This window comes from Grus americana, chromosome 4 (genome assembly GCF_028858705.1).
Source record: "Grus americana isolate bGruAme1 chromosome 4, bGruAme1.mat, whole genome shotgun sequence".
Classification (NCBI taxonomy): Eukaryota; Metazoa; Chordata; class Aves; order Gruiformes; family Gruidae; genus Grus; species Grus americana.
This window is the reverse complement of record NC_072855.1, coordinates 23,761,053-23,785,768: the sequence shown is the minus strand read 5'-3', so window position 1 is coordinate 23,785,768 and position 24,716 is coordinate 23,761,053. Positions and strand designations below refer to the sequence as shown.

Below are 24,716 nucleotides of genomic sequence, written 5' to 3'. Positions count from 1 at the left end.
TAGATTACGTTTTCACCAACTTTTTAGACAGGCATTTTGGAATGTTAGACCAGATCTCTTCGCCAAGCATTTTACTCATTCTTCCCAAGCACATAAATTACAGAATAGATTAAGTCAGTCTTGCAGGTGAAAGCAAAAACATAGGAATATTTGAAAAGACCATTTAGCATGCAGTTTTCAGCTACTATTTAGCACTTAGAGATTGCAGAATAACAATTAAAAGGTACAGTAAGTAGCTCTACTTTTCTACAATTTATTCAATGTTTTCTTAAACCTTTAATTTAGAGTCATTTCAGTGTTTTCATCTACCCTAATTCAGACCAGAAAAAAAAAGACATTTGGTATAAGCTTTCCCCCCCACCCCTCCTCTAGGAAATAAAATCCACTGAGTTCTTTAATAATGTTCCTTTGAAGTTGTTATGAAAAAATAAGTAGCCAGGGTCTTCTCTTTTTCCCTGTATCCCTTTTCCCCTTTCCTTTTCCCTCTTTCCCTTTCTTTTTTCTTTTTCTTTTTTTTTTTACTTTCATTTTTTTCTTTTTTCCTTTTCCGTTTCCTTTTCATTTTCTGTAAGGGAGAAAAAAGTAGTAGAAAGACTAAAATTGTCCCATATTTAATCGGCTAAAAACAATTAAATCAGATTAAAATAAAATTAAAACACAGCTACTGACTGCTCTTGCTTCCCTGAAGGGACTCTCGCTTGGTAGTAACCTTGCCATTCCTTTACCGCACTCGATTGTACAGGCTGTATATGTTTGTGCTATGGCATTATGAGTAATATCCTCTTCCTCCAAGTTCTTAGTTTGGAGAGTCCCTGCTTGGTGGCTAACTCAGTCTCAGTTCCAAAGACAAACATTACACTTTGGAAACAGGCATCGTTTCAGCATGATAGCCCATGACATTGAAGGATTAACAGATTATTTAATCAATAGAACCCATCACTTGGTCAGAAAGTGAAAAAAAAGTAATGTCCTAGTCATTAATTCATGGTATTTATTGTGGTAACATTCATCACAATGTTCCAATTAGCTATTAATGTACATGTCAGAAGTATTAATATAAGATTTGCACTGTAACTCATCATTGATTAACTGGACCATCATTTTAAAGTGCTACAGGAATTATACAAAGTAGCTGTCTTTTACTTTCAGCTATGTTTAATTTATGCTCATTACAGTTTTCAAGGATACATTTTTTGCTGCATATGCAAATGTTATGATCATCTGTTATTTAATAAATCCAAATAAATCTTTTGACAGTGTAAGATTCAAATGAAACAAATAGGATTCATGCACGAGTAATGTAAAATGTTGTTAAAGAGAGGAAAATGTTCCTACCTTCCTGTTAATTTTTAACAAATAAAAATAAAAGCAAAGACCTTTCACTACAGTGCTTGGAGATAATTAAAACTGCAGTTAAAATCAGAAAAAAACCCTTCAACCTAGCAATAAAAAAAAAGGGAGTGAAAATATTCATGCGCAAAGCCACATAATCATCTTTCCTTTACAAAAAATACCCTCATGTCCCCAAAAAGACTTTGGGATACTTATTCATCAGTAAAAATTTCTAAACCCTGCATGTCCCTCAGATGCCGACCAGACTGATAGTCATTCTGTTATGCACTACAGATCATTTGTCAAATGATATTCAGACATTTCCCCTCTTGATTAAAGTCGCTAGCTGGTCAGCATGTGAAGACATTGTTTTTTTCTTTGAAAGGAGGATGTGAGGATGGTCTAGAAGAGCACTCAGTAGGCTAGAGGGACATTAAAAAAAAAAAAAAAAAGGTGGGGGGTGAGGGGCATGTGGTGCTTTTAAACTCCAGGGGATTCAATAATTTCCACCTGGAAATGATAATCCAGCGAGCCTATCCACTGAAACCTGGATCAATGAAATAGGACAGATTACATGTTGGAGGTACCCAGCTATGTTTTAGAGGAGTAACAAAGAAATTCCCCTGGATATGTTACCATAGCAGGTTAAAAAAGACTTAGTTTTCTTCAGAGCATAAATATTTCCCAAGCTTATTAAAAGCAAAGATTAATGAACTGGAAGCATTTAGTGTCTGTGATGCAGATATGAATATTGTCAACGTGTCCAAAAATAGTGTTTTGTAGTAAATATTGAGGTGTGCCTGAAGTAGTCTTTAACATGTAGAGACATAAAGCCTTGGGAGAAAAATGAAGGTCTAAAGTTTCAAACTGTTTTTTCCTTTTTTGTTTTTTCTCTTTTTCTTTTCTTATAACATGATCCCTAAATGGTACTTTGGTATTCATGGCAATTGTGAGTCTATGACACTGGGTTAATGGCATGAAAACAGCATCCAGATATTAGGCAGAAGATGTTCTAGGGATCAAGCTGTTAGAAATAAATGATGAGTCCTGCCATTTAATTCTATTATTCCTTTGCAGTGAATTAAACCCAAACTATTTAATTTATTCTTCTACACCATCTTTGTCTTACCTTGATTGGAGAGATGGGAAACATGGTCTGGTCCATCTCTTAACAATACTGCTTCAGCTCATCGTAATGTTTTGTAGTTTGAATCCTATTTTCTCACTAATACAATGGAATTTCATCCACCAAGAATAGAAGAATTTTTTTTTTTTACTTTGTGATGTGGAGTCTGTGTTGTCCCCAGTGCTTGTTTCAGCTGCCAGAAAATAAATATATTACGAGGAAGCTTAGTTCCTGTAACTGCTACTTAGGGCTGCTACCTGGGTTCAGCTGTAGAAACAGGTGTAATGCTACTATCATCAGAAATTAATGTTTTTTATCTTCTGGAGACAGAACAAATTCTTCTCTGTTTTTTTTAAATTATGTATTCTTTTGACAGATAATACGCCATTCATTAGGTAGCAACAGTAGTGGAAGAGGTAGAGTGAACCTCATATTAGGAATTGAAACTTGTAGAATTCTCATAAGATAAAAAGTTCTTTTAAATGGTTCATTTCACCATTTAGACAAGGAGACACATTGCATTATGTATGACATTTTGTTCATGAAAGAAGAAAGAAATAGGCTCCAAAGTTTCTGGGGAAAAGCTTAACCTGTATCAAAGTGATTAAAAGAAATCATAGAAAAAAGTGACAATGCTATGCACATTTAAGCTAATCTTCTAGCAAGAATGTTTTATGATTAGCTAATTCTGCTTTTGGGGTGACTTAGCTGCAGTGTTAAGTATGATTACTGTGGAATGGTCTTTCAGATATTTTAAATGGAATTGAAAGAACACGGATGAGTCTAAAATAACTTATTGCATTTGGTAACAAGCTAGTGTTCAATTATTTAAAAAGGAAATCTATGACAAATATCAAATGGCAAAAAATAATCCAATTTTACGTGTACCAGAAAATGAGAGAGATCATTTAGGAATTATTTTATGAAGAAAGCTTAAGAATTAGCAATCTCAAAGTACCATATGCAAAGTAAGATTAAACTGAAATAATGGTTCGTGAAGTGTGTTAGAATTGCACTGATTTAAGGTTACACAAACTTAATACAAAACTACTTTTTTCAATTAATTTCTGTATTGCAGATACATAACTGAATTTTAAAAGAAAATCCAAACTGTGGTACAGTTATAATTAGCAAAATAACAAATCTAGAAGACTATGGAAAGTAGAGTTACAGAACATCTGCAGTTATAATTACTCTGTGAATGTTGTTATTGCCACAAATTCACTGGAGTATCTGAAAGTATAAAATCAGAGAGATTATATTTTTTAAATTTTGTATAATTGAGTACTGTAGAAAAAGTAAATATTCCTCTAGAGGGCAACTCACTATGCAATACGCTCACATATGAGTCTTTGAATAGAAAAGCGCCTTTACTTCTGGACCCAGTGAACCACATAATAAAATACTTACATCACCGAGAGCCATAAAACCCTAACTTGCATCTTGAGGAGACTATGGACAGAGGATTGAAAGAAAGTTCAAAGGCTGGACCAGTGTTGTGGCAAAGGGTTGTGTTGTTTGTGTTTCCCATAGTAAATCGAGATGGTGTCTCAGCAGCTCTTGGTGGTTTGCTTCCTCCCACATCGGGATATTCACACGTCCAGCATTATATCAGCATCGTTGTCATGTCTGTTGCGTAAAATTATCCTATCATAGGGTTAGCGGGTGAACTGAATCTTATGCCTATTTTCAGGAAATGTGTGTTGGCTGTTCCTTCTGAAGTTCTTACATTGATGGGGAAATTTGAAGGCCTTTGGTACAAATGTCAGAAAGAGTTTGTATCTCCTAATGTAACATTTCAGTCAGAAATCTGTCCAGAAATTTCAAAATGGGATGTTTGATTTCTTTTACTTCCTGCTACTGTTCAAAATGATCTTACTCTCTTTTAAAGATTTTAGACTATCCAGCTTTTGATCTCTTTTTCTTCTCTTTCTTTTTGCTTTTACCTTTTCCTCCTTTGTTCTGTTCAAGGCAGAGTCCTAATAAACGCCCCTGTCTTTCCCTTTACTCAGCCAATCTACTGATGACATGATCTGCAGCAGAGTAAAGTCTTTTACAATGCCGCTTCCATACTCTTCTAACTATGGCATTAACTTCATGCCTTGGAGGTTTTCCTTAATGTGCACAAATTATTCATTATATTTCATCTCCCCAAATCCTTAAATATTTTGTTTGAAAGTCCAGTGTTTTACTCAGAGTTTCACAAAGTGAAACTTTGGCACCCAGAGGAAAATGTTGTGACTTAATTGTTTGTTCTAGTTAGCTGGATTGCTTACGTTATCTGATCGGAGGGGAAAAGCCTTAGGTTATACAGTACCTAAGGTAAGAACCTTGTTCATCTATCTTTTCACTAAACTAGCTGGTGCAGGGCTGATACTACTTTAATAGCAAAAAAGAGCAAATGTTCAGATCGTGAACGTATTGAGGAACTGACTCAGTATTCAAAATAAAAAATATGAAAATCAGAGAAATATATTAACTTTGCTTGCATTCTTATTGCAAACTGGAAATTATAGTTTTAACTTACATTAACCATGTTGCAAGGCAATTTTAAAAATTGCATATTTAGAGCAGTGAATGGTTATCCTCCATTTTCTGTTATTATTTTTTGAGACGACATGTAAATATTCTAAAGCTGTGCACTATTAATGCAATAGAAAGACTTTTGAGGTTAGACATGGGCTGTGCAGATGTAAAATCACAATTGTTTCTTTTTAGAAGAGATAAATAGTGTTGTTTGTCTTCAGACTGAACACTTAAAATATAAAATAAGATTGCCCAGGCTCGAAAAGCGTTGTGAGTACACTAGATTTTTGCATGAATGTTTTAAATTAATCTTTGGTAATGTCACATGTGAAATATCCTAACCTTATCTGGCAGTTTTCAATGAAGACAGTAACTTACTTTTATATGTAAAAACTCTCTTGTATTAGTAAGAAGAGGACTGCGATAGGTGTGTTTATTATAAGATAATAATACTCCTGACGGAAAAGAGACACTTAATGTAGCTGTATCTTGAAATGCTTCAGGAGTCGGATTGATCTGTAATCAGCAAGGTTTGGGTAAAATACGTATGAAAGGAATAAAACACCCACAGAGAGGAACTGTCTGGGAACATTACAAATTACATGCTTCTGGTGCCATTTGCTACATATGATATCTTCAGCATTTCTGAATTAATTAAAGTTTTTCATATCTGCTGAGAAGTTAGTGTCCAAAACTCTCAGCTCAAAACCACTATCATTGAAAACAGAAAATTAAAGTTTAGGTACAATGTAACTGTGTCATCTACACTATATTCCCACTAACTCTGAATGCAAAAAAGAAACCTGAAGTCTTTCCAAAGTTTTCAAGAGGATCAAGCCTGGACCAGCAATGTCTAAATCAGGATTTTTTATGACCAAGCCTAATTTCAAGGATACCAGCATGCAATATTGATACATTTGTTGAGTTATCAGAGCCTAACATATGTGTCTCATAGAGCTCTCATACTTGGTTTTTTTGTCATATATTGAGATGCAAATGAAAAGCTGAATAGTATTTTATGTGATGCCATTATGTAAATTATAGCACTCCCATTTTAATCTGAATATAAACACACATATGATTTCCTCAGAGTTCTTATTGAAAAACAAGAGTAAAGGAGGAAGTTCTCTAGTAGGTAATTTAACAGGTCATTTAACTAATTCGTGCAACAGTTTTAACAATATTGAGTTTTTCCTTCAACTCTAATGGAAAGTTGAGTGTTTGAAAATCTCTCTCATGCAGCAAGTAGTGATTTGAAATACTTGCTATGGGCTGTTTGCACTTCTGACTTCCTTGGTGCCAAATACTTTCCTTTAGCTATCTAAATTTTTTGTCTAACCCCTCCCTACATCTCTTCCTCAATGCAGTAGGAAAGTACTGTCATAGTACTAGTTTTGTGGATCATTTTCAGACTTGTGACAAAGTAAGATTTTTTTAATAGGTAGTGATTGTTGACTTCTTTGTAGAAGATGAGAACTACCCCTGAAATATGCTGAAAGAGTGTTAATGCAAACATGTAGGCAACTGCCTTATAAGTAACATGTAGGCAGCTGACTGAAAGTATGATTGTGATATTTTCTAAAGGAAATTCTTGAGATACTGCAATTTGCATTAAAAATGCCCTACAGTGTATAAAATTGAATCCGTAAGTATTGAAGAACACACTAGCTAGCGTCATTCTCTTCCAGTCCCATGAGATTCTATTAGTGATGCAAATACGACAGTTTTATTTTGATAATCATAGGTCAGTAAAAAGTCTTTTTGCAGGAAACTCACAATGAGAAACTAGAGGTTTTGGAAAGCATTAAATTATAATCCCATCTTCCATTCAAAATCAGTTTACCTGTTTTTGATTTTTATTTTTTTCTCCAGACTCTATGTAGACTGTTTATATCAGCATAAAATATGCTATTCTCCAAAATAACAGCTATTTTGAAAAACTCTTGGCATATACAAGACCTATAGTTCAAACAACTGTCAGTGCCTCATACTTTAGGTGAATTTTTCAAGTTATCAGACATTGTAAAGGTGTCTAAGAAAAATGATTGCAGAATATATATATCTCATTCCTACTATATTAGTCACTTCTCAGTGAGTCTGGAGAAAATTTAAATAACTCAGGTGAGGAATAAACAGATACACGAGTAGAGGGTGGGGGATACCTGTGTGGAAAGCAGCTTTGCGGAGAAGCTCATGGGGACCCCGGTAGACCCTGGTTAAACATGAGCCAGCAGTTGTACCCTCGTGGCAAAAGCAGCTGACAGCGTCCTGGGCTGCATTCGGTGAGGCACAGCTGGAGTGCTGCGTCCAAGCGTGGGTTCCCCAGCATGAGAGAGACGTGGAATGAGTTCGGTGAAGGGTCACAAAGCCAATGAAGAGGTTGGAGCATTTGTCATACAGAGAGAAGCTGAGAGTGCTGGAACTGTTTAGGCTGGAGAAGGTAAGGACCATGGGGGACTCTTGTCAATGAACATAAATGCCTGAAGGGAGAGTGTAGAGAAGACAGAGCTGGGCTCTAGGACATCCTAGTAATTTTGAATTTGATAGAAATTTGTGGCTGCCATTTCTCTTGGGCAGTATACATGCAGCCTTTATCTTTTTAAAGTAGAAGTTTTATTGTAATTATGATTTTTTTTAAAACCTCTGTACTACCTCTCAAATATCAGTTCACACACCTGCACAAAATTTAGAAAATTAAATCAGGACTATTTTGATTGCAGCAGTTCTGCTTTTTCTAACTAGCTTAATACAAACAATTGGCTTGAATGTATATTCTTTAAAGGACAACTGGGGCCCAGAAATTGATGGCAGCAACAACAAACCCAACAGGTTTCCCACATAGATGTCTGCAGGCAGAAGAGACAATGTCTGGCAAGGATCATAGTCAAGTAGTGCTGCTGACAGGGATTGCCCCCGAAAGCGATTTTTTTTTTTTTTTTTCATTTCCAGTTGTTTCGGGGGTTTTTTGTCAGTTGCTGGCAAAGATCTGTGCCAAGAAGAACACTGTGAGAGAAAGTGAAGTACTCTGACAAAATTAGAGATGGATAAGTGCCAACATATGTCTGCTTTTTGAGGACTGAGGGAACTACTGTGCTGGCACATAACAACATAGCTTCACACCAAAAACATTTACAGAGAGAAAGGGAAAAAGCCAAGACAACAGAAATATTATAAAGGCAGTCCGCCAGTGATTTTAATATGATTTAATTTGCTAATTGAGAAAAATGCTGGTGCAATTTACCCAGCTTGCACATGCTATTGAGTCTTAACAATCCTGTAGAGAAAGGAATATCTATTTGAAGCATATGAGTGCTATTAATTTGAAACCAAATTCTGATTTCTCATTTTGATATAAACAAAGTTTAGACATTTAATGATAAGCATTCAGGATGTGTTACTTATTTAAGTACATTTGATAGCATTTTTGCCCAAGGTTGTTTCCTGTCTTCTTGGCTTCCAAGATACTGAGTGAGAGCCAGGCATTTTCAAATCAATCAGGAAAGAATATTTCATATGCTTCCAAGTTCAGCAAAGAAAACTCCTCCTGTATTCACATATGCTAGGGACAACTGGCTACAGAGTTTATCTGCAGGAAAAAAAAAAAAAAAGGGCCTAGGCGTTCTGGTTGAGAAGTTGAATATAAGGCAGGAGTGCACCATTGTGGTGATGAAGGTTCACCAGTTTTTGGACTGCATTAGCAAGAATGTAGGCAACAGGTTAAGGAAAGAGATTTTTCTCCTCTGTTCAGTGTCTGTGAAGCTGCATCTGGAATATGGTGCTCCATTTTGGTCTTTCTGTTATGAGAACTGTAGCAACAACCGGAACAAGTCCAGCGGAATGTCACTAAGGTGGTTAGGGGGATGGATGATACAATGTCCAAGAAGAGGCTGGAGCAGCTGAAATTCTGTTTAGACTACAGAAGGAAACACTAAAGAGAGAAGAGGTACCTCAATACAATCTCCCACTACCTAAATGGGCATAAAGAAGATGCAGCCAGACTGTTTCAGGGGCACACAGCAAAAGGGCAATGGTGACAATTTGCAGCAAAGAAAATTCCAGGTAGATATGATGAACAAAATCTCTGCCTTGGAAATTACTAAGCCCTGAAACAGGTATCCTAGAGAGGCTGTGGGATGTTCATCCTTGGTGATTTCCAAAACTTGACTGTAAAAAGTCCTGCTTTAACATGGACATTAGGCTTGGTCTGAGGAGGAGGTTGCATTAGAAGACTTCTACAATGAAATCTGTTTTTTTCTATGATTGTATATAAAATTTTCTTATGCTATGGATAATTTTACTATACTTTGCTATTGTGGACATCTATTGCCAAGTTTGGTTTTTTTTTTTAAATGCAGATATTAGTTTTCTCACTGTTTATTTTGATGGTATCGGCCCAATTTATTTTAAAATAGTGTTCTGATTTAACTTGGTTTACTACTTCAATACTCTTTTTCATTACTGAATATATTCAGAACTTTTGAATCATAGAATCAAAGAATAGGGCCCTTTGGAAAAGGCCTTTTCCACTGCCTTTGTCACCAGGTCCATTGCCCCACTGAGCCTCTAACCTTCCTTCTTCGGACAATGTACTTAGAGGAACCTTTTGTGCTGCCCTTCACCTCCTTTGCTAGGGTCGGCTCCAGCTGAGCTTTGGCCTTTTCCTCACTCCATTTCTACATGAGCGGGCAATGTCTTTGTATCCCTTCCATGTAGCCTGGCTCCATCTGTGCATTTCCTTCTCATGTCTGAGCTCATTCAGGAGCTCCATGTCCATCCATGCTCACCTTCTGCCATGCCTGCTTGACATTTTGCCCATTGGAACAGACCGTTGTTCTCTAGGAAGCTATACTTGAAGGGCAATAAATAAACTAGTGCCAGGTTTTAAACTGCTGTTTGCTTTCTTTTCTTACACAGTGATCAGCCACATTTTCTAAAATTTATTAGGGATTTTTAATTAATATTCAACCCATTTAAATGTTTAATTTTATTACGTTATGTATTAATTGATCTAATTTTTCTTAGATACTTTGGAATCTTCTGCTAAGTACTTTGAATACATATACATTAATGTATTTATAAGCCTTGTGCATTAAATCTTAGTAAAGCAGAAGGCATGATTGCCTCCAGAATCGTAAACAAATAGAAAATAATTCATGGGGACACCTCACAAGTTTATCTACCCCAGCTTGGTGTTCCTAAACATCGAAACTGAAACTGGTAGATGCTTGCCTTACTTTTTATTAACAGAATCCAGTCACGCATATTCCAGTACCCTGCCTTACAGCTCATTTAATTTTTCTTAAATTTTAGCTCATTCCTTTTAGTTCTATTCCCCACAGAAATGGAGAACCTTCCTTTTTTTGGACAACCTTTAGCATATATGAACGTTGTTATTTTTGATCTCTTCAAGTTTCCTCCATTCTAAATAAAGGAAACTCAATTAATTCAGTCTTTTCTTCTGGGGATTTTTTTCTAGATTGCTTATCACTATTAGTCCTCTCTTCTGAACTTTCTGTAATTAGTGCACACCTTTTCTGAAGAACAGTGATCAAAGTTAAACATGATGTTCCAGTTGAGACCTTTGCATTACAGAGAGGAAATATTTTTTTGTGCTCTACATACACTATTTCTGTATCATGAAGAGAATTATGGGGGTTTGGGGGGGGGGTGTTTTGTTTTGTTTTGTTTTAAATACTCTGACAGTTTCAACTTGGTTCAAAGGGAGACCCCAAGGTATCTTAAAGGGAAATTTTTGGTTTGGCTTGAATTTACTGATGATGTTTCTCAAATTCAGTCTATTTCAGGCATTTGGTTTCTGATTATGATGATAGAGTTATATCAATAATGTACCAGCAATCGATGTTGCACAGAAACTGTTAGACCAATTTGAGAAAATAAAAGGCTTGATATCTGTGATCACACAGCTGAAAACAAGTTTTTAAAAAATATGTTTGCTGTGTTACACTACATGTAGGAGAAGTATGTTGCAATTAACTCTCTTTTTGTCATGGTGAAGTGGTTAAATGTTGTAACTACTGACCTCAGTCCAGAGCCAGTGATGAGCTGCCTGCACTAGATGTTTGAACCAAGTACCTTCAGGAAGAGACCGATGTTGTGGTTTAACCCGGCAGGCAGCTAAATGCCACACAGCTCTTCTCCAGCAACAAAGTGGAACAAGTCCAATGGAGGGTCAGTAAGGGGGTTAGGGCGATAGATGATATTAAATTTACTGTAACAGTAGGTTCAAGAAAAGAGGCATTTTCTTTGGATCAAACACTGAGTCTGCAAAAGCAAGTAAGAGAACATTTCCTTTTCAATGAGGTAAAGCATCACTCAAAATACAGGAGATTAATTAATCTGATCTCTGAAAGTCATTTGCATCTCCAGGAAGTGATACCACACTTAATATAATGAAAATTGCCTACTAAAATATACTAGTTTTGAGGGGAAAAGATTCAATTTGTCTACAATCAGAGTACAGATTGACTGTTCCACAAGGCAGATGTATATGTTTAATGGCTGCAGTTTGACACACAAACGGATATCTAGAAATTATTTAAAATGGGAATGTCTGGGAAAAAAAGAGAGTACCCTTTGCTTTTAAGTGGTGGCTTTTTGTTTCTTCACCCATGTATTTTATGAAGATTTTAACTGCATTGTTTAGTTTGGATGCTGTAAATACATATTTTTACTTGCATTTTACCTAAACCAAACTTGAGCTAAGAGTGATTTTAAAGTAAATGGCTAGCCAGCAAGTCTTCATCTGTTAGCTAAATAAGCAGTCATTCTCCTCAGTTACTGGGGCTAGCTTAATAAGTCTCTAGTTCCTGGGAATGTCACCAAAGGTGAGTGTTTCCCCAGAGAGGCTGTGCAGGCCGGGTGGAGAATGGGTATTTCAGTCAAAGCAGGAAGAAATGATTTTTCAGTGATAGTCAGGAAGTCTACTTCGATAAAGGTGTTAGGGAACGTGCTTGAATCCTGATGTCTCCCAGGGAATTTGTCACTGATTATCATGGAGAAAAAAAGTAGTAGGAGGAGCTTGATGTGCTGCATAGTGGAATATTAATACAAGATGCCATATTGTGGAGCTATAAAAAAAAGAAAGTGGTATCTCATCATTACATTTGGTGTGGTGTTTCCTCTCTGTATGGGGAGATGTTTTAGAATTGCATACAGGTTCTTGGAAAGGCTTTATTTGGACTCAAATATATAGTTCTACTGTTCTGGTAAATAAGCTTAGGACATGAGTGCAATGAAGGGCCACTGAAATAATGAAAGTACCAGACATCTTATATTATAATATTAGAGAATCTGTGAAAAAAAAAAAAAATCCAGCAATTGTAAACTCTGGGACAGGCAAAAATAGCTTCCTAATTAAAGGATGCTGGTGGTACAGTTATAAGTAACAAATGAGGATATGCTGATCATTAATATATTTATATTAAAAGAAAATTCATCGCTATTAGAGCAGGAAGAGTCTGGAATGGAGTCTTTTAAAGTAAGAATAATGGAGACTAAAAAACCTTATTACTTCTAATATTGAGATTAATAAATACATGAAAATAGGAGATGATTTGGTGTCCCAGCATCAGGGACTATGCTCAGTGATCCACATAGTCACTCTCATTTTGTATGAACGCTTTTCCATGAGAGCCTCCCCTACTTTCTCCTCACAGTATCAGGGAAGAAGTTTACCTTGTCAGGATTATATTCCAGATACCGCATGCTTCCTTGTATATGAATGAAAAGCAATCCAAGGGTGTACTTCTGGCCACTTCCCATTTTCTTACACCAACGTGGCCACCTTTTACTGGAAGCTAATAGAGTTTAGCAGAGCAGATGAGGGTTTTCCTGTGCCAGGGAATGGTTCTGAGCACATTGTATATCCTAGTATAAGCATAGTGTATATTTCTTAATTTCTCAGATATCATTATTTGATAAACTCTTCTCATGTTACTTATACGTATAACAGTAATATGATATTTTTTTTATTATTATTTGGGAGGGGAAAGAAGTGTGCTTGAGCATCTAGGGAAGGAGAGTTAACTTAGGACTGGTTAACATGCTGAGGTGCAGATCGTCAGGTACCCATTTAATCTATGCTTCAACTCAAAGTGCCATGAGCCAGTTCTGCACAGTCCAATAGAGGACTGCAATAGTTTCACACACTGAAGATAATCTTTAAAATGTTATCCTACTGATTTTGATTGAACATTTATAATATAGAATCACAGAATCATAGAATCGTTTTGGTTGGAAAAGACCTTTAAGATCATCAAGTCCAACCATTAACCTAACACTGCCAGTCCAACCACTAAACCATGTCCCTAAGCACCACACCTACACGTCTTTTAAATATCGCCAGGGATGGGGACTCAACCACTTCCCTGGGCAGCCTGTTCCAATGATTGACAACCCTTTCAGTGAAGCAATTTTTCCTAATATCCAATCTAAACCTACCCTGGCACAACTTGAGGCCACTTCCTCTTGTCCTATCACTTGTCACTTGGGAGAAGAGACCAACCCCCACCTGGCTACAGCCTCCTTTCAGGCAGCTGTAGAGAGCAAGAAGGTCTCCCCTCAGCCTCCTTTTCTCCAGGCTGAACAACCCCAGTTCCCTCAGCTGCTCCTCATCAGACTTGTGCTCCAGACCCTTCACCAGCTTCGCTGCCCTTCTCTGGACACACTCCAGCACCTCAATGTCTTTGTTGTTGTGAGGGGCCCAAAACTGAACCCAGCGCTCGAGGTGCAGCCTCACCAGCGCTGAGTACAGGGGGACGATCACTTCCCTAGTCCTGCTGGCCACACTATTTCTGATACAAGCCAGGATGCTGTTGGCCTTCTTGGCCACCTGGGCACACTGCTGGCTCATATTCAGCTGTCAATGAATACCCCCAGGTCCTTTTCTGCCAGGCACCTTTCCAGCCACTCTTCCCCAAGCCTGTAGCGTTGCATGGGGTGGTTGTGACCCGAGTGCAGGACCCGACATTGAGCCTTGTTGAATCTCATACAGCTGGCCTCAGCCCATCGATCCAGCCTGTCCAGATCCCTCTGTAGAGCATTCCTTACCCTCAAGCAGATCAACACTCCTGCCCAATTTGGTGTCATCTGCAAACTTACTGAGCATGCACTCAGTCCCATCATCCAGATCATTGATAAAGATATTAGAACTTGCTGCTTGATATATTTACTGACATTTAACATGATTTATTCTATAGGCTTTTGCACCTGTAATTATGTTTTAACTAGGGAATAGTAGCCCTTGACATTTTCATGCAGCTTCCCCCCGCCTCGTTGCTCTACAACAAAGTAGCAAAACTTTAAGGAACCTGCTGTAGTGTGGAATGGATTCTCTTATCTTCATCTGTACCCGTTTTCAATATTTTTGTGCTATATTAAATTTACCCAGATTTTATCATGTGAGGTTGACTCTCTCAGTTGTTAAAAATAACTTCAGGAATTTTAATCTTCAGTGTTGTGTTGTGTGCATCCCAATTAATATAATTTACACAAATTTATGAATCATATATAATTTGATATTCTTCTAGATATGAAGGTATATGTATATGTTTATACAATATTCTCTAATTCATATTGTTATTCATAACTGTATTAAACATTCATATGCTTTTGGGTGTACCAGGAGCTATCTCATCAAGCTAATAATTAGGCATTAGGGATAAACTCCTGTCTCCATGGCCTGAAGCTTCCATTTTTTATTCAAAATTATGCCAGAGGTGGTTTACATGCATTTACTCCTTTTGAAAGTGAGAGTAGATTGGCTATAATGTACATACTAGAGAAAAAGCTAAAGTACAAAGTGCTTTTTCTCTCACTCATCACAACTTTTGGCAGTTGAAGATGCAGTAAATGGAAGGATAAGAAGAATGGGACTGGGAATATTTATGCAGAAATCAGAGACTAGTGTAGGTACGTTCAGTTCACACCCAAATTACAGAATGTGTACTTCTCAGGAAAAATGTGAGTGTACGTTACTGCTGTAATTAGCAGTAATGATATTTTTATTTCTAATAAGAAAACAATATCCATGTTATTGTATTTCAAATATAACCAATAACTTAAAAAATTTAAAAGCCTACCCTGGCATGGAAAGAAAAAGATATTAATTTTCTCTTGCAATGATGCCTGGAGCAAGACAAGTAATAAATTAAATATCTACCATAAATACAATGGTATTTTAACATGCAAAAGCCAAGATAATGAAAAGCTAGGGTTTCATCAGCTAAACTAAAGGATCTAGAACTTATTATTTATATTTTTATTTTGGCATACTTTTGCCTTAAGTGGCAAATCAAAATTATTCCATTATTAGAGTATTTGATTATTTATTTAACTGTTTCTTAATTTAATTATTTAATTTAGAACACATAGGTTGCATAGAAATATGATTATAGAGCATGCTCTCACTTTTTGTGCGTAATTGCACAAATACATTTAAGTACAACCCCCCATATATATAGGCTTACATGCACTTTCACATATGCACATATGTTAACATATGTGTAGCTGTACATGTGAATGTAGTTTAATTTATATCCAATCAGATCAGAGTAAGATAATGAGAAATAAAAACAAATCTTAAAATCCCTTCACCCCACCCCTCCCTTCTTCCCTGACTTAACTTTACTCCTGTTTTTCTCTACCTCCTCCCCCGCAGCAGCACAGGGGGACGGGGAACAGGGGTTACGGTCAGTTCATCACACATTGTCTCCGCCGCTTCTTCCTCTTCAGGGGGAGGACTCCTCACACTCTGCCCCTGCTCCAGCGTGGGGTCCCTCCCACAGGAGACAGTCCTCCACCAACTTCTCCAACGTGAGTCCTTCCCACAGGCTGCAGTTCTTCATGAACTGCTCCATTGTGGATCTCTCCCATGGGGTGCAGACCTTCAGGAGCAAACTGCTCCAGTGTGGGTCCCCCATGGGGTCACAAGTCCTGCCAGCAAACCTGCTCTGGTGTGGGCTCCTCTCTCCACGGGGTCACGGGTCCTGGCAGGAGCCTGCTCCAGCACAGGCTTCCCCCAGGGTCACCGCTTCCTGTGGGTGCATCCACCTGCTCCGGCGTGGGGTCCTCCATGATCTGCAGGTGGATATCTGTTCCACCATCATCCTGCATGGGCTGCAGGGGGACAGCCTGCCCCACCACGGTCTTCTCCATGGTCTGCAGGGGAATCTCTGCTCTGGCACCTGGAGGACCTCCCTGTCCTCCTTCTTCACTGACCTTGGTGTCTGCAGAGTTGTTCCTCTCACATATTCTCGCTCCTCTCTCCTGTCTGCTGTTGCGCAGCAGGTTTTTCCCCCTTCTTAAACGTGTTTTCCCAATGGCACTACCGCTGTCACTGATGTGCTCAGCCTTGGCCAGTGGTGGGTCCATCTTGGAGCCGGCTGGCATTGGCTCTTTTGGACGTGGGGGAAGCTTCTAGCACCTTCTCACAGAGTCCACCCCTGTAGCCCCCCTGCTACCAAAACCTTGCCACACAAACCCAATACAGTCTTCTACTATTTATAGTAAAGATTAAAAGAATCCAAATCTTTCTATCATCTGGCTGAAGATGTTTTTGAGCAAAAAGGAAGGAGACCTGGTATACTGGACTTTGGAATTTCCCAAGTCTTACATAAAATCAAGGTGTTCCACATGATCTCTTATGTTTCTTGCTATGGCCCCCATCTATATACATCAAGATACCCCAAATTTGTGCCACATCTTTGACCTCTGGGGATTTGCACTAAGTATACATCAGATTCTGTCCATTAATCATTCCCAATGATTAACACAAATTAAAAACTTAATTATTAGGTGGGATCATTTGCAGTTTTGTATCTAACCTGTTGTAGAAGTAATACTGAGCATCTAACAACTAAACGCATTGAGCAAGACTGTGAAACAATATCTGTCATAGAGTGGTGCCTATATTAAACTCTGTAATACTCAGCTTGATTGTCATGACGACAAGCAGACATAAAACTACTGAAGTAGTTTTATGAAGTAGTTTTTGAAGAAATTTCAGTTCCTTTAAGACCCACAGCTGAAATGTAAGTATTACATGGTCTGATGATTTTAGGTTTTTTTTTTTCAAATGAGGAAAACCACTGGGCAGAAATGAATGTAGAGTGTCTTTTTCTCACTATTTGCTCTTTTTATTGTGCATCTGTCTTTCTGTAGAGGGACAGAATTCATCTCAGGTATCTATAGTTCATGGCAGTTGGAACAGTTGGCAAACACTGTTAATTTTCCATCTATTAGTTAATGAATGTACTTACAGAACTAGTCATAAAATAGATCCATTACTAAACAAACTATATAAGGATGTTTTGGCCCAGGGCACTGCCTTCTGGTTATCTTTAGATTATAACCTTATCTATGCTAATACACTATGCTAATATTAGAAGCTCTTACACCCAAGACCCACATTTAGATTTCCCTGGATTTGATAATTTATAAATACTATATATACTCTGTAAGACTTCTTCCCAGTCCAAAGCTCTTTTTCAGTGGAGATGCAAATCTCTGAAAAACAAACTTTAAATAAACTTTCTGTTTTCTCTAATGTACTTAATTTTTTTTAATTAAGTTTTTGCCATTTGTAGCTAAAGTTCATAACCACTGGATCACACATGAAATCACAGAACTAGATCCAGCACTCCAAGTGTGGCCTCACCAATTCTGAGTGGAGCGGAAGGATCACTTCCCTTGACCTGCTGGCAACACCCTGCCTAATTGCAGTCCAGGACACCATTCGCCAAGGGCACATTGCTGGCTCATGTTCAACTTGGTGTCCACCAGGACCCACAGGTCTTTTTCTGCTAAGCTGCTTTCCAGCTGCGTGGCCCCCGGGATATTCCTCCTCAGATGCAGCACATAGCATTTCTCCTTGTTGAACTTCATGAGGTTCCTGTTCGCCCACTTCTCGAGCCTGTAATATGTTTTTAACATACAGAAACTTACAATGTTCTGTGTTATGTGGGTGATAAATACCTTTCCTTCTCTTTACCAAAAGAGCTAGCAAACCTCCCTGTCACCTCCATCAGCTATACCCTTTCCAAACCCTTCATTGTTTCCTTGCTACAGCTACTTCCCCACCCAGTATGCTACCCACTAGACTACACGATCACTCACATCCAGCTTGTTAATTTTACATTGGCCTATTACATCTAGTGAACTCTAACTCACTGAGAAAGGTGATATCGTTTGCTTCATTAAGTCTGGATTTTATAAATGGATATGCTTACAGAAATGTGCTAAATAGACTTTACAGTTTGTTTGGTTATTCAATAACCAATTGACATCTTAATTTTTTGCTTTTAAACATTCATCCTCAGTAGGAGGACAACTCTGTTAGAAATGGCAAGACTCCTTATTCTCCAATAATTCTTCTTTCTAAAGAGGAAGCACTCCCTGCACTTCAGAACAGTACTCCTGGCAACCCTTTCATAGACAGTCAACTTTTTAAAACAATTTTTTCTCTGATTTCCACACTTGCTTTCAGTGCCTATGAACTATATTTTTGTCCAGATGTATACTGGGACTGAACCTGTTTTATGGAGAAAAGAGTCTCTGTATCATTCTTTCTCCACGAGGATAGCTAGAGACCTGCTAAACAGACACAGCTGTTAAAGCTCTGGCAAGGCAGGGTTAGCGCTTCAGACCAAGCATCTTACAGCTCTTCAGTATGGAATGCACAATGTAAACACAAAACATACCATCCCACAAATTGTGGAGTTCTGAGTTTAAAAACCTTTTAATCCTGGTATTCATAGCTTCCTCTAAACTGATGTTCCGATGCACAATTTAGTGTACCTCAAGGTCCCAGCCCTGGTCAGAGTGCAATGTGGTTCTCACCTAACCTAAGGTCCTTAGTTTCTTGTGAATAGAAGCTATGTTCTTAGAGGAAAGCAAGACGTACAGGGCATGTGGGGTGAGGAGGGGCCAAAGAATGCATCTGGACCTGGTGGCCTGCACACACTGCTGCATCCCCTGGTTTTGACAAAGCCACAGGTAACCATTCTTTTATTAGACCTACTATTGTGAAGATTGGCAAAGGATTTCTAGTGTGCAGAGCTATCATTATTTTTTCTATGCCATTGCTTCTTTCATAAGCAATCTACAGCTGACTGTATATTGTGTGTCTGGGTTATTCAAATTTCAGTTCCTTTAAGACCCATGCTGAACTGGAAAATCATAAAATTAAACTATGCTTATACTTGATACTTATTCTTGAGAAATTGCTAACATAACTTTGATTCCTAGCAGATGAAGCTTGAGCTCAGATATCTATAATTCTGAGGAAAGCAAATTCAAGACTATTTTTCTTTTCTTAATGTTTCCCCAATATTAATGCACATGACAACTGTATAAAATATTTTGAGTGCCAAAGATTCATAATATTTACAGTAAGATATGTATACCTTTACAGGAAAATCAATATAGTCATCAAGAAATTTTTTTTTCTTCTGATGTGAAAATCACCATTATGATAATAACACTTTATTTAGAAATTCACTGTATTCAAACAGAACCACATAATGCTTTTAAACATAATAACTTGGCCTTTAATTAATTATAAAATAATAGTGCATTTCATTTTACTGTGGTTAAGAATGGACAATATTTTAAACATTCATTGGTCACACAGTTCTGACTCCTATTTTGGTTCTGGCAAGACTCTACCTGAGATAAATCAAATAAATGGGTATGCTTTCTTTTTACACTTACATTATAATTACACTAATGTAGTCCATACTGCCTTTCTGTTCCTACTTTTAAGTAGCTGAATCCCAAAATTAAGATTTCTTGAAAGAAAAGCAGCAATAAACTGTGAAAGAAAGACTTTAAAATGTTGAATTTTGGTAAACCTTGTCATTCTCTGTGTGATATACAATGAAATTTTGAAGCACATTTTTAAATCAATATTATACACTCACTTTAAGGCACTTATATCTGGAAAAGACTGATGTGATTTATGAGTCAACTGCAGATTATTTAGGTAATTTGAGGTCTAGTGATAAAAATGTCATTGTTTTTTTCATGATCTTAGTCCTGACTCCTTTTTAATAACTACAGAGGAAGCTAAATCTTTTGGGTTTATTTCTTCTAACATGCAGGGGAAAATGAAATTTACCAAATTAGTTTTAAGTTTTATTTAGTGACGTAAGGTACAAACAAACAAACAAAAATCTGAGTATTTACTGACCTTTAAATGTGTCAGATCTTTTGTCCACAGGCTGATGTGGAAGAGAGTCGAAGGCAAAGGAAAAGAGGACAGGCGATAAAACACATTAACAAGAGAACTAAGTTATGAGCAAGGTTAGTATCAGAGATTGTCAGCTCTTTCCTTACAGGTATGTGTGTCTCCTTGTCTCCTCTGTCTAGGAAGGTTAACTGGGGAGATATGAATTCTCAGATAGCACATGTGGAATAAAAGACAAAATGCACAAAAGATTATTATTAATGTTGCTGTAATGGACTGTAAAAATTAGGGAGCTGTAATGTACTGTTCTAACTGTCATAATTCTATGCATAACTTAGAGTAGTCTTTCTTTTTCTGTGCAGACTATATAGCACTGCAACAATTTTCCAGGTCAAGAAACTTTTCGTCACTCTACCAACATCCTTTCATGGATCTGTTCAGTTTAATATCCTTGCAGTTATTCAAGAGGGATTTTCTTTCCTTCACTAAGTGATGTGGAGTGGCTCAGTCATTATTCCCCAAGGTCAGAGTTTGCAGTTTACACTGATTTCACACACTTTGCCTTGTGCTTTGAATTTTTCCATCTTTGCATTGTCTCATGTGACATGTACACCTTCCCTCAACAGTTCAGTCTACTGTTAATTCTGTGCAATACATAGAAACATTTTGCTTTCACTTCACTAATCTCTTCACTATGACAGTTTGGTAGAAGAGTTTATATGGACATCGAGATTTTGTTCTTTTGAAAAATATTTTTCTGTAAGTTGGGATGTTTTTATTACCTTTTTTAATAAAAATACAACTGCTTATTTAATTTTCCAATTCTAACAAATGAAATTCCATTACTTAAATACCTGTACGTGCATAAATATGTATTTGAAATCTTAGAATATTGGTGAGATAGCAAAAATGTAATAATGCTAAGTATAAGCAAAATTTTATGAGAGAAGCATTTTTTGTTAAAATTATGTGTTATAGAATCTTACTTTATGTGGGAATTGTTGAACTGTCAGACTCATTAAAAAAAATAAAAATCTAAGGTTAATTCTGGAATCCTAAAATATGTTCTGAGTATCACTTATGCAGGACTGTCAAAATGATTTGACAAGTGGAACAATGGAAAAATCTACCTTTTCAGTAGAACATCAAAAGTACAGACATTTAAAATTAGTCTATTTTATTACTTCCAAGAAGTGAAATTGTGTTATTTAATGTTTACATTTTCTTTGTTTCTTCCTCTTTCTTTCTTTCTTTTAATAGACCACATTTTGATGTTAAACTAGATTACCTTTCATATGTCATTTTCTTTTTCAGGCATTCAAATTAAGGCATTCATATGCAATACCTAAACTACGAGATATCCTGGTCTCCCTCTATTGTCAATGGAAAGAGATGCACTCGTCCAGATTGTCATTCAGCTCTTGCAAGGATTGACTCATTCTTGAATCTGTGGACCTTTGAAATGCTTTCCAAATTTAGTGTATCCATGTATTTTTGTGATAAAAGCATTTTATCCACAGAAGACAAACATTTTGGAAGTTAAATTTTGTGTATTAAAATTCCATTTTAAAATAGTTTGGACAAAATGTTTAACCATATTTTGTGAAAAAAGGCACTCCAGAGTTTTTTTGGGTCATCCTTCTCAGTTTCTACTGGGATGCAGAGAATTTGCCAAATGTACACTTGAGGTACAGTGAATTTGAGAGGTTAATAGCAGTAAATCGGTGTGTGGCTGGAAGGAAGAGAAAAGCAATTGTACAGTAAAAAAAGTGATTCTAGGTGTCTCAGAAATTTTTCAAAATTCAGAAACAACTAATAATGAAACTTATTCTTACAAATTCCCTAGGGCCGTATTAGCTCGTTTGGAGCTCTGAGTTTTGTGACAGAGTGTTATATTTTTAGCTTCTGCTGGAGAAGTTCCAGTGAAGATTCTTCTTTTTATTTTTATTTTTAATAAAGTATTTTAAACTTGCAAATATCAGATTAGGAGTCCTCAAAGTAAGGGTAACTCATTTTCTTAATTTGATTTGTTTAATGCTTCATCCACAAAATTGGTGAAACTTAATTTGATTAGCCCGAGATTTATTTCCTGTTGCCTTTCTGGTCCTCCCCATTTAACAGAAGGCCTTTTCTGAAACTGAAATGATTTGGTTCTCATTTTCTTCTAGAAAGGGCTATTTGGTTGAACTTCGTCTCTTCACTGACACCTCTTGCATATATGCATCTAGCGTTCATTAACATCAGAAATTTAAAAACCCACACATAAAACCCCTTCTCTTAAAAAAAACCCAAACCACTCTCACCTATGTCTCACCTTTAGCGTGTTGAGTTGTAGCACAGACTGTCTACAGACTGGTGAATCCCTTGCCAGTCCTTTACATTCGGAAGCAGAAGCAGCTTTGGTGGTCTTGCTCTTTTGTGAGTTAGCTGGCAGTTGCATGTGTGGAGGCTCTTTTCTTTGCCACTGCCAACAGGTGAACTGGAATAGCTGAAACAGCATTAAAAACCAACCAAACAAAAATACACGGCATAATCATTCGTTAGCAAAAAAAGGAAACATAGAATCACAAAATGCTCAGAGGATAAAGTCTGATTCTTCTGCTTTGGGAGTTGTATGGCTATATTCTCTGCTTCACAATAGTTTGCAAAGTTTTAGTCTTTCCCAGGCACCACAAGACTTTAAGTTAGAATTTCTGTGACTGTGGTTTTAGTCTGTTGACCCTTTGCTGAAGGTTCACTAAAAGTGATCTGATCTAGGAGGACAGTTTACTTCCTACAGAGTCATAGGATTTTGGTTCACCTGTAAAACCTATGATGGCTGTCTCCAACTCCTGTGCTTGTGTTTCCCCTCAGCAGCTTTAAAGACTTCTGTGCACACAGTCTTTGGGCCAGCAGTGGTGTAAGGCCATGGAGGAGGATCTGTACCGCAGCCCCAAAGCTTGGAAATGCTCCCGATTTCACCAGCTGAGATGCGGCCTGTGAGGTGTATGGTTGCACGCAGCTGGCTGTCTTTTCTTTCCAGCTGCATGAGGGAGGAAGAAATAAATAAATAAATAAAAACAACAAAAAACCCCAACCAGTAGGAATTAAGATATATATAGTGTAAAAGACAAAAGTATATATCTCAGTAGAAAAAAACATTGAAATACTTTCCCACAATAATTTCTATTTTATTTTGACTGATTATGCACTCTTTGCACCTGTCATGAGGTGCCAATTGCAAAAGAAAAGGGAAATGGAATCTGTGCAATTGCCAGCTGAAAGGGCAAATATACAGCTCAAAATGGAACTGTTGATGAGAAATTCAGAACTCCCATTCTGCTCTGTAACTGATGAAACCATGTGGTTCCAGAGAACTTTGTCATATATATTATTTTGCGTTGTTTATAAACCAACAATCTTTACAGTTTCAGTGAAACTGCATTAGTTTAAGTTCAACCATCCTATTTTGTTCTTGATGCTTTGTCATTATGAAACCACAAAGTTTTAATGAAACTCCTGTGCCATTGTTTAAGACCCAAGAAGGGAAGCCAAACTTTGTTTATTAGGGATGTGGAAGAAGTATTTCATATTTCAGCTGGTCATATGCAATGCCAGTAAACCTGCGGTTTCACATATCTATTCCTAGTCAAGTGGGCAGTGGTTTCCAGGGAGTTTAGCTGTCCTATACACTGAAATAATAAACTCAGGCAGAAAAAGAATATAAAATTCAGAAACAATATTAGACACAGAGTAGTCTAGGAAATGGAGTTTCACCTATAAATTTCTTGACTGTAAGTGGTGAAACAGTAGAAATAATAAATAATACACGATTTTATGTTTCGCATTGTGTGAGTTTTATAGACCTCAAATAGAACATAATAAGGAAACAGCAAAGCTCTCCCTGGGTACTTCATAAGTTGTGGGATGAATTTCGCTCACTGATGCCAAGTGAGCTTTTTTCCCCCCACTACAATATTCATATAAACAGCAGGGATGGATTTAATTTCATAAAAGCTATATATAACTGCTAATTATAAACGACAAGAATTGATTGATATATACCTGACCTAACGTAAATTCTGTTTAAAAGGATAACCCTCTGTGGTCCAAATTCTAGGTTTTGAGAAGTCCTTTAATGCTTTGCAATTACATGTATGCTGGAACGATTTCTAAAATTTAAATGATAGGTCTTCAAAAACACATGGGATAGAGAGAGAGATTATGCAGAGAGACAATTAAGAAAGTATTTAGTTGGAAGACAGGACAGACCGTGGAGATCAGGCACAGGGCTCAGTCAGACAAGTGTACTGACCAGCTCCATTTTACAAGTGACTTTCGTACTCCTTTCTGCCTACTCTTTGTTCCTCACTGATCCCCTTCCCCTGCACATTCCCCCATCAATTCACGTAGCTCCAACAACGCTCTGCAGCACCCTGGACCCTCAGGTTTGCATCTTGATCCACCTGCAAGCTCCTGGTTTGCCTGCATTTTCTCAATAGCCCATCAGTTAGTGTGACTGACCAGGTTTGTTTCCAGTTATTGTCT

General features: G+C 37.3%; 1 long non-coding RNA gene across 1 annotated transcript in view; it reads left to right on the top strand.

Annotated features, from left to right (window-relative positions):
• LOC129206019 (uncharacterized) overlaps nucleotides 1-20,302 on the top strand; it is a 185,314-nt gene extending 165,012 nt beyond the window's left edge. The window contains exon 3 of the long non-coding RNA XR_008576949.1: nucleotides 20,223-20,302. This is a non-coding gene — a long non-coding RNA (uncharacterized LOC129206019). The remainder of the gene's footprint in view (nucleotides 1-20,222) is intronic.
• Nucleotides 20,303-24,716: the final 4,414 nt, after the last annotated feature.